Source organism: Schistocerca piceifrons, chromosome 3 (genome assembly GCF_021461385.2).
Source record: "Schistocerca piceifrons isolate TAMUIC-IGC-003096 chromosome 3, iqSchPice1.1, whole genome shotgun sequence".
Taxonomy (NCBI): Eukaryota; Metazoa; Arthropoda; class Insecta; order Orthoptera; family Acrididae; genus Schistocerca; species Schistocerca piceifrons.
The window spans coordinates 192581300-192595950 of NC_060140.1; the positions used below are offsets into that span (position 1 = coordinate 192581300).

Sequence of the window (14651 nt, forward strand, 5' to 3'; positions counted from 1 at the left end):
AACTGTGTCATCTTGCTCAGGTCAAAAATTCCAGCAAATGACAGAAAATGAGTATGTGGTGCTAATACCTAATCATAGAAAGAAGAGACAAAGGCAGAAGTCAGCAAATCAGTGAGGTTCATAACTACTAGCAACATACCCAAAATATACAAATCCAAAATACAGTGTCCAGATCTGAGAAATAATACATATAAGAAAACTGGATGTGGCTCAATGAATAAGCACCAGATTACAAGTCTAATGATCCAACACACAGTCAAACCTGGGATTATTTGTCACAGTTTCTTTTGCACTGACAATGATTTGTTAATATGAAAATACCATGTTACACTGCAATCCAGAGTCCATGTTAAACTGTGGGTTCCCCAATAAATAGTTGTGTAAAACTAAGTTAAAAGGCCAGAGGAAAGCAAGTGCATACAACTGCCTACAGGAGACTCATGTACAATACTGCACTGTAATAAAGAACTTTGGTACTGAGGACAGCTTTCCTCTATTTAAGGGAATTGGAAAATGTAGATAAGTTGTCTTCTTTTCCATTTTGCTAATGTGAGGCAGTGAGTACTAAGTACAAGGAGCATTACGATGAACAGTTCTGCCTACTTTCTCCTCTTGTTGTTATATTTTGTTCAAATATTCTATTCCAGTTATGTAACTGTGAGCATCAATGAAATTTCCAAACATACTAATTATGAAATAATAAAATTTCCAAACATATCAATTATGAAACTACCTTTTGTCATATTCTGATAATGTCCCACAGTTCCAAGTCTAGTGCTTATTCAGCTAATGCCTTTTTCTTTGTTTTACTTCGTCAGATCTTTCTTACACCACTGTCTTACCCCATATCTACTTTTTCATATTCTGTTATTCCAGTTCATTGTTAAAATCTTACAGGGTACTATACATGTAATGCTTCCAGCTTCTTTTCTTCTACTTTCCCCATTTTCTTTTTTCTACTTCAATATGATAATTACAGCCACATCTACAATTTAAATATATTCAACTTCACACTTTTAACAATACTAATAAGCAGAGAAAAACTTATTTTATGCCTGGGGCATCTTTTACATCTACATGCACTCTCTCTGCATGCCGCAGCATGGTACACGGTAAAGGTACCTTGTACCACTACTAGTCATTTTCTTTCCTGTTTTACTCACAAATGGACCGAGGGAAAAACAACTGTCTATATGCCTGTGTACAAGCCCTAATTTCTCTTATCTGCACCGTCCTTGCACAAAATGCATGTTGGTGGCAGTAGAATCAGTCTGCAATCAGCCGCAAATGCCGGTTCTCTAAATTTTCTCAAGAGTGCCTTGCAAAAAAATTTTGCCTTCCCTCCAGGGATTCACATTTGAGTTCATGATACATCTCCATAATACTTGTGTGCCAATCAAACTTACTGGTGACATATCTATCAGCACGCATATGACCTGCTTATGTCTTCCTTTAATCAGACCTGGTGGGGCTCCCACACTCTCACACAGTGCTCAAGAACTGGTTGCACTAGTGTTCTATATGCAGTCTCCTTTATAGATGAGCTAAACTTCCTGATATTCTCCCAATATATGGAAGTCAGCCACTCACCTTCCCTACTACCATCTGTACAGGCTTGTTCGATTCAGAATCGATTTGCAACTTTACGCCTCAATATTTCATCAGTGTGGCTGTGTCAAGCAGCACACTACTAATGTTGCGTTCAAACATTACAGGTTTGTTTTTACTCCTCATCTGCATTAACTTACATTTTTATGCATTTAAAGGAGGCTGCCATTAGTCACACCAATTAGAAGTTTTGTCCAAGTCGTCTTGTGTCCTCCTACAGTTACTTAGTGACAACATCTTTCCACACACCACAGTTTCATCAGCAAACAGCTGCAAATTGCTACTCACCCTGTGCACCAGATCACTTATGTATACAGAGAGTAAGAGCAGTCCTCCACACTTTCCTGAGGCACTCCTGATGTTGCTCTTATCCCTGATGAACATTTGCCATTGAGCAAAACATACTGTGTTCTATAACTTAAGAAGTCTTTGAGCCACTCACATATCTGAAACTTATCCCATGTCCTCAGATTTCCATTAACAGTCTGCAGTGGAGCACTGTGTCAAACGCATTACAAAAATCAAGTAACACTGAATCCACATATTGCCCAATATCCATGGTTTGCAAGATATCATGTGAGAAAACAGCAAGCTGAGTTTCACGTGAGTGATTCTTTCAAAATCCACGCTGATTTGTCGACAGAAGCTTTTCTGTCCAAGGAAATTGAATTCAAACTCAGAATAGGTAAAAAAATTCTATACGAAACCAATGTTACAGATACTGGTCTATTCTTTTACCCTTAATCAGTCCCCACTTCACCACCTTCTGTGCAAGTATTGTGTAAATTAAAACTCTTCTTCTCTAATTATTTCCCACTCATACTAAAATCCAGTGAAATGATTAAATCTCCTAAAGTTTTTATTTTCATGAAGTCAGTAGTGAGATTACTTCACTCACACAGTACCTTACTTCTTAAATCCAAATAAAGTTTTATATATATATATATATATATATATATATATATATATAAATGTGAAAGATTTCTTCGTGACAATTAAGTGACATCAATTTTCATAAGTAGTTTTTCTAGCACTGTGGTTCCCAAGCAATTTATTCTGATTAACAGCTACCCTGAAAGTATGCCATTCTGAAAGGTTCAAGATCTTTTGTTTCACTTTCTTTCCTTTTCCTGACTTCCATTTGCCAGTGGCTGTACAGTTAAAAACCACCTAATTTTGTAATCAATCATTAGAACGGACAAAATTTTATTGCTGCCTGTATTGTATAAATTCTCTACAACAATCAGAGATTTTGACAATCTCAACCATTGACTACATCAGGAAAGCAACTGATCTTCATACAGAATTAACAACACAAGTGTAACAAAAACATTTAATGCAACAAACCCACAGACAAAACCTTTGGCTTACATCATTAGAATGGTTTACCACTTCTCTTATGACATTAGCCCTTATACACTTGCATGTTTATTACTCTTCACCACTCTGTGTGCAATTCTTTCCCTTCTTGTACTTTAGTTGCCAAGTTCACTATTTCCACAAAAAAGCAGCACACAAAATGATTTGACTCCCATCCTTACATGGAAATATTTTAAAATAAATCTTGCCGCCTCAATGTCTTTATACCCACAGTATCCCTAATTTAGAACTTTTTCCTCATACTAACATTTTTTTGTAAAAGATGTGCTTTCCAGAATTTTTAACTTCCAACCGGGAGTATAAGCATAAACATAATAGTTCCTGTAGCAGCATTAATGTGGCAGAATCTTTGTGAATAGTATATTTTCAATTGGAACCTTGCCAAGATGAAGATGTGCTCACACCATTTATTATGTCTCATCAGACTCTCAAAGTGTGTCATTCAGTTCAGTACGGAAATTGGCCTGATTCTGCAAGAAATGATTTAGAATGTAATGAGGAGCTTCAGTAATGCATCACCAAAGGTAGAAGCTATCTGTGTGTTGTCATTTTTATGAAGCTATTTGTGTGTTGTTATTTTTAAGAAACAAACTTGTGTTTGGTTTTACAATAATGGCAATAAGTGTATAACAGTTATCTGTACATTATATTTCTGTAAATATATGCTAAACATCATAATAACCAAATGAAAATGTAGTACTTCTTGTGGGCCACTCTGTAGATTATATAAGTAGTGAAATATTGTATCATCATTCATTGATTACAAAATGAGGATTTCATTGTCTCATCGTGTATACATATAAGACTTGTTTAATATACATGATTATCTTTAAGAATATTGTTAAATAAAGTCGTATATTTATTTTGACTGCCATGTCTCTTAACACCTTGGTGATCAAGCCTGAGCATAGCTCAGACTACAACTATGTGTTCAAGAGACAATGCCCAAGTATAGCTCGGGCTGTGATTTTCTCAATGCACGAGCTACTTATTGCTCAAAAACTGGACTCATTTCATATGAGAACATTGTTCACACACACCTCACTACCCGTCCCTTGATATATGCTGCCTTCAGTCATCAATTTCTAGAATTACTTAAAAAAACATTAGTAAACTTAACAGCTGTTGGTATGAATGGCTGAGCCAATACGTGATTGTGTTTGCATAAATTTGTGCGAGTACTCATTAGGTTCCACAGTTTCCTATAATTCTACTACAAATACGTCACACCGTTGAGTGAGCACGAGATTTTAGAAGCTCAAGAAAAAGAAACTGCTCAATAATTCACCTCACACTTTTTTCTGGAAGGATAATTATACTTTCTGTTATTGTTATTCTAAAATTTGTAATCTATCAAAGGACTAAAGTGAACAAGAAAAATAAATCTTGATGCCCAATCTCTTTTTAGTATGTATTGCTCTTGAAGATATATCAATTACATATGTATGAAGGCTTTCACGACCGGATGACATGTCTTCTGGTAAACCTTGCGGGATGTAAGGTCGTGGTCCATGAAACTCTTCAGCTCCTGACGTTTCGTCCAGTGCTTCGCTGGACATCTTCAGAGGGGTGTTTCTCCTCCGGTGAGTCTTGCCGACAGTCGGCAAGACTCACCGGAGGAGAAACACCCCTCTGAAGATGTCCAGCGAAGCACTGGACGAAACGTCAGGAGCTGAAGAGTTTCATGGACCACGACCTTACATCCCGCAAGGTTTACCAGAAGACAATTACATATGTGCCAGGAACACTTTAAATAATAGCACAAATGGCTTGTTTTCTAGGCCCAACATTCTTCTAAGTGGTCGGTCTTCAAAGTATCAAGATATAGTATATTACGTGGTAAATTTGTCTCAATAAAAGCCCATAACAGGGACAGTGCCTTGCCTTGTGTGATTTGCAGAGCAATGCTTGCTGTGCTCACAGTGAAGTACAATAGGAATGCAAGAGGGAGTGACTTGATTATAACCATTAAATGTGCAATGCATTCCCAAACCAGTAATTGTAATCTAAAAAGTTTGCAAGGTACTAACAGCAGTAAGAAGTTTTGTGGCACCTGTTATTGTTGTTATAATTGTTGTCTTCAGTCCAAAGGCTCGTTTGATGCAACTCTCCCTACTACTCTATCTTGTGCAACCCTCTTCATCTTTGAATAACTTCAGCAATTCACATCCTCCTGAATCTGCTTACTGTTTTCACCTCTTTATCTCAACTACAATTTTTATGCCCTACGCATCCTTCCAATATGAAATCAGTGATCCCTTGACGTCTCAGAATGTGTCCTATAAACCGATATCCTTTTGTAGTCAGGATATGCCACACATTTCTTTCCTCCCCCATTCTATTCAGTACTATCTCATTAGTTCTTTGATCCACTCATCTAATCTTCAGCATTCTCCTGGCACACCACATTTCTAAAGCTTCTATTCTCTTCTTGTCTGAACTGTTTATTATCCATGTTTTGCTTCCATATAGGGCTACACTCATGCAAATTCTTTCAGAAAAGACTCCCTGACACACAAATCTATATTCAATTGGAACAAATTTCTTTTCTTCAGAAAGACTTTTCTTTCCACTGCCAGTCTACATTTTATATCCTCTCTAATTTGGCCACCATCAGTTATTTTGTGCCCAAATAGGAAACTCATGAACTACTTTAAGTGTCTCATTTTCTAATCTAATTTCCTCAGCATCACCTGATTTAATTTGACTACCTTCCATTATCCTTGTTCTTCTTTTGTTGATGTTCATGTTATATCCTCCTTTGAAGACACTGCCCATTCCATTCAACTGCTCTTCCGCGTCCTGTACTGTTTCTGACAGAACTGCAATGTCATTGTCAAGCCTCAAAGTTTTCATTTCTTCGCCCTGAACTTTAATTCCTACTCGAAGTTTGTCTTTTGTTTCATTTATTGCTAGCTCAAAGTACAGATTGCATAACACTGGTGATAGACTGCAACCCTGTCTCACTTCCTCCTCAACCACTGCTTTTCTTTCATGCCCCTCAACTCCTATAATTGTCATCTGCTTTCTGTACAAGTTGCAAGTAGCCTTTCACTCCCCGTATTTTACCCCTGCTACCTTCAGAATTTCAAAGAGAGTATTCCAGTCGACACTGTCAAAAGCTTTCTCCAAGTCCACAAATGTTTTGCCTTCTTTAACCTATCTTCTAAGATCAGTCATACAGTCAGATGTGCCTCATATGTGTTCCTACATTTTTCCGGAATTAAAACTGATCTCCCCCAAGGTCGGCTTCTACCAGTCTTTACATCCTTCTGTAAAGAATTTGTGTTAGTATTTTGCAACCATGTCTTATTAAACTGATAGTTCGGTAAAATTCCACCTGTCAGCAGCTGCTTTCTTTGGAATTTGAATTATTACATTCTTATTTAAATATGAGTGTATTTGGCCCATCTCATACATCTTGCACCCCACATGGAAGAGTGTTGTGATGGCTGGCTCTTCCAAGGCTGTCAGCAGCTCTGACAGAATGTTGTGTACTACTTGTGTTGATTTAGATCTCTCAGTGCCCTGTCAAATTCTTCACACAGTTTCATATCTCCGATCTCATCTACATCTATGTCCTCTTCCATTTCTACAATAATGCCTCTTCCTGTCAATTTCATTTTTTAGAGATTTGTATTCCCTTTCTCCTGCTTTGTTTGTTGCATTTTTATGTTTTCTCCTTTCATAAATTCAATTCAATATCTCCTTTGGTCTCCAAGGATTTCTAGTAAGTCTTGTTTTCTTATATCTTTGATCCTCTGCTTCTTTCACTATTTCATATCTCACAGCTATCTACTCGTCTTCTTCTGTATTCCTTTTTCCTGTTCTAGTCAATCTTTGCCAAATGCTCCCTCTGAAACTCTCAACAACCTCTGGTTTGTTCAAACTATCCAGGTCCCATCTACTTAATTTCCTCCTTTTTTGCAATTTATTCAGTTTTAATCTACAGTTCATAACCGATAAATTGTGGTCAGGGTCCACATCTGCACCTGGAAAAGTCTTACAATTTAAAATCTGGTTCCGAAATCTCTGTCTTACTATTATATAAGCATCTGAAACTGGCTGGTGTCTCCGGGTCTCTTCCAAGTACACAACCTCTTTCATGATTCTTAAATCAAGTGGTAGTGATGATTAAATTATACTCTCTGTGCCAAATTCTACCAGGCAGCTTCCTCTTTCATTCCTTTCCCGCAGTCCATATTCACCTACTATTTTTCCTTCTCTCCCTTTTCCTACTATCGAATTCCAGTCACCAACCACAATTAAATTTTTGTCTCCCTTAAATATCTGAATAATTTCTTTTATCTCATCACACATTTCTTCAATCTATTAATGATCAGCGGAGCTAGTTGACATACAAACTTTTACTACTGTGTTAGGTATGGGCTTCATGTCCATCTTGGCTACAATAATGCATTCACTATGCTGTAAATAGTGGCTTACCTGCATTCTTATTTTCTTATTCATTATTAAACCCATTCATCCATTATCCCTACTTAATTTTGTATTTATACCCCTGTACTCAACTGACCAGACATACTGTTCCTCGTGCCACTGAACTTCACTAATTCCCATTATATCTAACTTCAACAAATCCATTTCTCTCTTTAAATTTTCTAACATACCTGCTCAATTCTGCTCAATCATGGGATCTAGAATTCCATGCTTTGGTCCATAGAACGCCAGTTTTGTTTCTCCTGATTACATCGTCTTCCTGAGCAGCCCCCACCCGGAGATCTGAATGGGGACTATTTTACCTCTGGAATATTTTACCCAAGAGAATGCAGTCATCATTTGACTTTAGAAATGCACACCCACTGGAAAAATTATGGCTACAGTTTCCCCTTTCTATCAGCCAGTACCAGCACAAGAAGGCTGTTTAGGCTGATGTTACAAGGCCAGATCAGTCTGCCACCCAGACTATTGCCCCTGCAACTGCTGGAAAGGCTGCTGTCTCTCTTCAGGAACCATACATGTGTCTCGCCTCTCGAAAGATACCCCTTCATTGTGGCTGCACTTGTATGGCTATCTGTATCGCTGAGGCATGTAAGCCACCCCCACCAACAGAAAGGTCCACTGTTCATGGGGCTTATATAAAGATGAAAGTACTATTTGAAACACCCAGTAACTTTAGTCAAGCTTTCTCTCATGACATCAGCAACTGTAGAAAAGCGATGATGATGATGATGATGATGATGATGATGATGATGATGATTCATGGGTGAGGGCACTAAACAGCAAGGTCATCTGTGCCCTTGCGTGAATGATATACAGACGAGTATGGTGAAAACCTATTAAAAATAATAAAATTGGAAAACCATATTGCAATTACACACACATGAGTTTAAAAGACAACTCCAATTTGGTGAGCATCAGAAAAGCCCTCAGTAAAAGTCACACGAAACACAGCAAAATAGTAAGACAAAATGAAGGATGACTACTTCGAAATAATGGGTGATCGTGCCACTTTCACAACAAATTGGGAAAATTCTGGATAACACATGAAATCTTAAAACATGAACCACACTTGATTCATTATCAGTTAAAATAGATGGCAGGTCCTGTGGGAGACCAAGGTCTGTATGACAGTGCGTAGCCGTCCAGGAACACCCACTGATAGAGCTGCAACAAAAATTATGCCTCCAGGTGTACGCCTTTTCCAAATTGAAGATGCCACCAATAAGGTGTTGCTCACGCAGAAAAGTATGTCAAATTGTTGCTTCAAGTAGGATCAGCTTACTGACAGTGGAGTGATACTTCCTGAAACTGGGATGGGAGCGACTTAGCAGGGACCTGGTTTGGAGGACCCACACTAGGTGCCAGTTGACAATACACTGATGCACCAAAGGAACTGGTACAGGCATGTCAGGAATGCCTATGTAAGACAACAAGTATTTGGCGCAGTTGTTAGATTGGTTGCTGCTGCTACAATGGCAGGTTATCATGATTTAAGTGAGTTTGAATGTGGTGTTGTTGTCTGTACATGAGTGATGAGACACAGCATCTCCGAGATAGCAATGAAGTGGGAATTTTTCCTTATGACCATTTCATGAGTGTACCGTGAATATGAGGAATCCGGCTAAACATCAGATCTCAGACATTGTTGTGGCTGGAAAAAGATTCTGCAAGAATGGGACCAATAGTGACTGAAGAGAATCATTCAGCGTGACAGAAGTGCCACCCTTCCCCAATTTGCTGCAGATTTCAATGCTGGGTCATCAACAAGTGTCAGTATGCGAACCATTCAATGAAACATCATTGATATGGGCTTCCACAGCCGAAGGCCCACTCATGTACTCTTGATGACTGAATGACACAAAGCTTTAAGCCTCACCCGGGCCGGTCAACACCGACATTGGACTGTTGATGACTGGAAACACATGCCTGGTCGGATGAGTCTTGTTTCAAATTGTATCGAGTGGATGAACGTGTCGGGTATGGAGACAACCTCATCAATCCATGGACCCTGCATGTCAGCAGGGGTTGTTCAAGCTGGTGGAGGCTCTGTAATGGTATGGGGCATGTGCAGTTAGAGTGATATGGGACCCCTGATACATCTAGACATGTCTCCGACAGGTGACATGTACGTAAACATCCTGTCTGATCATCTACATCGATTCATGTCCATTGTGCATTCCAACGGACTTCGGCAATTCCAGCAGGACAATGTGACACCCCACACATTCAGAATTGCTACAGAGTGGCTCCAGAAACACTCTTCTGAGTTTAAACATTTCCACTAGCCACCAAACTCCCCAGACATGAACATTATAGAGCACATCTCATATGCCTTGCAATGTGGTGTTCAGACGAGATCTCCAAACTCTCATACTCTTACAGATTTATGGCTAGTCCTGCAGGATTCATGGTATCATTTCCCTCCAGCGCTACTTCAGACATTAGTTGAGTCCATGCCACATCGTGTTGCGGCACTTCTGAGTGCCCATGAGGGGCCTACATGATGTAGGTGTACCACTTCCTTTGGCTCTTCAGTGTATGCTCTAGTGTCTTTCCCGTGCAGCTTGTGACACTAATGCTACGAAATCTACCAGGGTTAGTCTGATTCTTCCGTGATTTAAAAAAAAAAGCAACAAGATTTAAATAGGTTCTTTCCACGAGTTGGTGAAGTCTCCTGTTATCCAAATTTCATTAAAAAACTGAAGAAGGACCACATTTGATGGTGGATCCAACTGTTTCACATGTTGTACGTTATCAGATTATGACTGGGCATAGTATCCCAAGCTATTGATAATACAGAATCCAACTCCCACAGAGAGAAAGGCTTGTTGTATTCCTCAATGTTGGCCATCATAACCAAACCTCTCCTGTGACTCCCGATAATGACGGAAAGCTGGATCCGCAAGAGGATCAGTTGTAATGGTCTTGCACAACTGAGCCACTGTCTGAGCAATGTGTCGCAGTGATGTTTGGAGATACCCCTACTCTCGTAAAGCTGCTATTGGGGGTCACAAGTTACATCATAAGATCCTCCCGATGGCTTCCCATACATTACTTTCAGATGTGGACCTGTTGATGTAGTTCAGGAACTCTTGCCAAGACCTCTTCTTATTCTTGTCTTTGCCCATATCATTCGAAAGGTTCCAAGATTCACATCTGTAAGGCATCAATTGAATCTTTGCACAGCTGCCCTCCGGTCCCTGACTGCAGAATGACATTTATCATTCCGCTAGCGGATAAGCTGCCTCCTAGGTGTTAGCACTGACTTCGTGTTAGATGCATCAGTGGCGTGGTGGATCATGGCTGTAATGTGATCCACCCAGACCTGGATGCTGTCATACTCCCAGAAAAAATGCTAACTGCCTGTAAATCATTCAGTTAGCTTTCCTGAACAGCTATCGGCTTCCTTTCAGGATCTGTCCCTTTGGGCAAATGGATCCAGACAACAGGGTAGTGGTTGCTACCATTAAAGTCATCATCCACTCCCCATTGAGAGGTGTGTGCAAGGGCAGTGAGCAGGAGAAGAGGTTCAGGTGGGGGGGGGGGGGGGGGGGGGCACTAAAACGTGTAACTCGACCCACATTTATCAATAGGTGTCTGTAGTTCATATCAGATCTTCAAATAACTGACCCCTGGGCTAAGTGGGGTTAGAACCCCATAGCACACTGTGTGCATTAAATACCACAAATGCAAAAAGGGATGAGGTATTTCATCAAGAAGATGTGAGAGGACGTCACTATCAAGGGGCTCATAGGGTGGTAGGTACACAGAGCACACCATGACAGAAATATGAGCCACTGTCTGAACAGAAAATGCTTTTAGTGCTGTGGTTAAGGGCACAGGTGAGGAGTGGAATGTGTCCTTGATGAACACTGCTACCCCACTTTTCACCCTGTTACCAGTAAGACTGTCTTCTCTGTAGTGATGGTAACCTAAAAGTACAGGTGTGTGTATCTGTTTCAAATGAGTCTCTTGTAGACAGAGGCAAAAAGGTCTATCCTTTATGAAGGGTCTCAGTTCCTTCAGATGAATCCAACATCCATTCATAATCCAATAAAGTAAGGGAGACATTTCAGTGGTGTGGTTTTGATTTACTCCTATCCTGGCGAGGCACTTGTACAGTGAAGGAGAGTTCGGTGGCGAAGCATTGAAATCCACAATATCCTCCTGATCAGACAGACATGCCAGAATGACATCATATGGCGCCCAAAACAGCTTCTGATCTGAACGTTGCCACCCTTTGATGATGATTGGGGAAAGGGGACATGGAGATGCACTCTGCTTTTGGGATGCCTTTATGATACTCACTGCGAAAATATTGCTGATCTCTTCTGTTGCTGCTGCCTTGATCACTATGTCTCTACTCAATTTGCTCTAGCATGTAAAGGTGCAAGTACAGGTGCTGCTGCTGGATAAAGGCATGCTGGATGTCATCTGCATCGAAGTGTCCAGCTTGATAACAGGTTTCTGCACCATGGACGGATATGAAATGCAATACATAAGGTCTTTGTTGCCTTATATTCTATTTCGGCTTCTGCATAGGGGATCTGCTCGGTCACTTTTGTCTCCTGAATTTTGCATTCTCAACAAAAACAGGGTAGTCTCAGTTCCAGACTTGGCGGCTCCCAGAGCAGTTAATGCCTACTGGTGGTGGTGGGCAGTCAGTCTCAGGTTCATGGGCTGCCTTTCCACACCTCCACAGGTCACTTCACCTCCACACCTCAGCATTGTATGGCCAAATCACTGGCATGTATAGCCCCACACAGGGTTAGGAATGTAAGGCCTAACCTTAAATCAAAGGAATCCTTACATAATGTGTTCAGGCAGTGCTGGAGAATTGAAGGTGGTACTCTTCTCAACTTCTCTATTATTCCTTTGTGTCCTTTACTCCACATCCACTATCCTCCATCTCCATGCTGCCCACTCTTGTTTGAGTTCTGGGATAGGTGTGTCCATAAAATCATGGCATGTGACCACACCCTTGCTTAAGTTGAGGGAGTTATGCAACTCAACAATAATGTCATTGTCACCCAATTTTTCCAACTTCAAAATGTTCCACCTGCTTTGCCCTGTTAGTAGCAAATTTTGACTGCACATGACTAATGCATTACCCAGTTCCTGTACGAATTTGGAAGAGTACTCAAAGAGGCATGTATCAATAAAACTTATGCTGTTTTTGCAACATTATTCACATTTTGTACATGGTTATTTTGGCTAATAAAATGTTGGTTAAATTTTCCATCCTTACAGCTGACACACACACACACACACACACACACACACACACACACACACACACAAAGAAAAAAAAGTATATTAGGTTGTTAGTTGGCAAAGTCAGTGAATATGATACCATGAGAAAAGGCAGCAGTGAAACGTTGTGTGTCACAAGGACTGGGGATCTTGGCTTAACCACCTGGATTGCAAGGACAGTACAAACCTCTCCCCCCTGCTCCACCCCCCCCCCCCCCCCCAGGAGGCTCACCTCTCTTTCATGAGTTGGGGTGTGGCACACAAGGATCTCTGAGCTTTTGTGCCCATTTCTTCCATCCCAGGCAGCGTCCCCCCTTTCCCGTTCCCCTCCCTGTCTGTCCTCACTCCTTCACCTCTGCTGCCTCCTTCCCATGCATATTCGGCATGTGACTCAGCACCTCTTCCATCTTTCTTTGACACCATTGTCGTTTAACGCTATACAGCCAAGCACAGTAACCAGCCCGTGTGATGGATTCATTATGTACTCGTTTGGTTGAACCCTCTGATGACAAAGGGTTGATGCCTCAGATACCTGAGCTGCTACCATCCATTGTATACCTAGGAGTGGTTGCTTGCCTTTCAGGAGCATTGGAACTCGCAGCAATGGCCACTGTGTCAGGTGGCCCTTCCTGTGGCTGATTGACGCCTAAGGGCAGAGCCCCGATTTCAATGGGTAGTATTGGGGTGGACACTTTGCATATGAAATGCATTGAGCTTCAAATGCGATGAACATCAGCATTGTACACGCCTTCATCAACCAGAAAAGTCAGCAATTGTTGAACACTGTCTGAATATAGGACATCGCACAGTTTATGAAAAGACGGAAGTTTTACACCCAGCATCATCTTTCTGGATTGCGTCATTACGGAAGCAATACATATCTGTACAGCCGATACTCTCATCAACAGGGATGTGGGATTTCAACTGAGCACAGCTTGGAACCCTGCATTGGCCGCTATTACATCACGAAGTGAAAAATCAAGATTTTCGATAACAGATCTGAAATAACATTGGTCTACTACAGTCTTTGGTGAGTAACATCTGGCCGCACCGTTAGTAAACACAGTGTACAGTGCACACGCAGGAGAGCTGCCGTGTGATTTTCAGCAGAGGGTGTTTGAATGGGGCACCATCTATCTGCAAATCATTTGCACATGCACATTTTCCACTCCTGCACATTCTTCGCGTGCGTATTCTAGAAATGGGGTGTCAACGTGCAGATACCATCAGTCATACCTAGCCACCAGCAAGGTTGAACCACCTGAAGATGTCGCCAGTTGCTCTGAGGAAATATTATGGAATTTACACAACATAATCCGTCAGCAAACCCGTGAAGACTATTTACAACATATCTGCCAGGAAAGCTTGAAGAGTGAGATCTGTAGTGTTTGCATAGTGTTGTCAGTGCTATTAAACAAGCAACACTGCACGAAATAAATCCAGAAGTCAATGTGAGAAATAAAATGTAATACAGTAAAGCAAAATTTGGTATTCATGGACTATGACAACAGACGACCAATGTGACTGCTTCTGCTAACAGCTCGACACCACCTTCAGCACCTCTCCTGCGCTTGTGATCATACTGGTTGGACCCGAGACGACTGAAAAACCATAGCCTGGCCAGATGAGTCCCGATTTCAGTTGGTAACAGCTGGTGGCAGCTTCATAATGGTGTGGGCTGCGTTTACATGGAATGGACTGGGCCCTCTGGACGTCCAGCTACTTTGAGACCAACTGCAGCCATTCATGGACTTCATGTTCCCAAACGACGACGGAACTTTTATGGATGATAAAGCACCATGTCACAATGTTCTGTGATTTGTCTAAAGAATATTCTTGACAGTTCGAGCGAGGCCACCAAGATCATCCAACATGCATCCCTCTGAACGTTTATGGAACATAATTGAGAGGTCAGTTCGTGGACAAAATCCTCCACCAGCAACACTTCC

At 40.9% G+C, this 14651-nt stretch overlaps 1 protein-coding gene across 2 annotated transcripts in view; it reads right to left on the reverse strand.

Moving 5' to 3' along the window:
• LOC124787914 (titin homolog) overlaps positions 1–14651 on the reverse strand; it is an 87777-nt gene that overhangs the window by 59618 nt on the left and 13508 nt on the right. The window lies entirely within an intron of this gene.